The 637-nt window shown below is 29.7% G+C and overlaps 1 long non-coding RNA gene across 1 annotated transcript; it reads left to right on the top strand.

Annotated features, from left to right (window-relative positions):
• LOC117122947 lies at positions 1-594 on the top strand. Its single transcript, XR_004447775.1, has 2 exons — positions 1-74; positions 533-594. It is a non-coding gene; the product is annotated as an uncharacterized LOC117122947 (long non-coding RNA).
• The last annotated feature ends 43 nt before the right edge of the window (positions 595-637 follow it).

The following is a 637-nucleotide window of genomic DNA, read 5'->3' as shown; positions in this document are numbered from 1 at the left end:
AGTTACATCGAGCAATTCAACAGATTGTTAGACAGAAAGGCATTCTCTCTCATAAAATATTTAGAAAGTGAAACGTAAGACAACAATACTTCAATCTAGCATGAATCCACTTTTGGTTTTACATTAAAAAGACAATGTGGCAAACATGGCTTATGATTCTTTCACCATTTTTAAACTGGATAACTACTGTGTGAAAAAATTGGGGTGTATATCAACCCAATATGAACTATTTTTACATTTCTCATCGTCATCATTTCAAGATTCATATATTCAACATCATACATATTTATTTCATTTCATTTGTTTTGTCTTTGTAAAACAAAATAAAAAAGTGCTTTTAGGAAGTTGACGGGATATGAAAAATAGATTGATAGATAAGTTTTATTGCCTCCATTAACTTTGTCCTTCAAATCCCATGCCATACCATCTGATATTGAAATTGAATTTTTGAAATATATAATACTTCTTTAAATGGTAAAAGTTCTATTGTATTATCCAAATGATGGATTTTCATTTGTAATTTTTTTTAAAGAAAAGAAAAGTTGAAGATCAAGACAATTAAAAAAGACCTGGATCTGGCATTGGAAGGCAATTGGAAGATTGTTCTTGCAAGAGCAGAATGTATGCGCAGTGGTAT

Source organism: Anneissia japonica, unplaced genomic scaffold (genome assembly GCF_011630105.1).
Source record: "Anneissia japonica isolate Jap-2015-1 unplaced genomic scaffold, ASM1163010v1 scaffold286364_len637_cov316_single, whole genome shotgun sequence".
Classification (NCBI taxonomy): Eukaryota; Metazoa; Echinodermata; class Crinoidea; order Comatulida; family Comatulidae; genus Anneissia; species Anneissia japonica.
The sequence above is the reverse complement of the archived record's forward strand: the minus strand, read 5'-3'. Positions and strand labels throughout refer to the sequence as shown.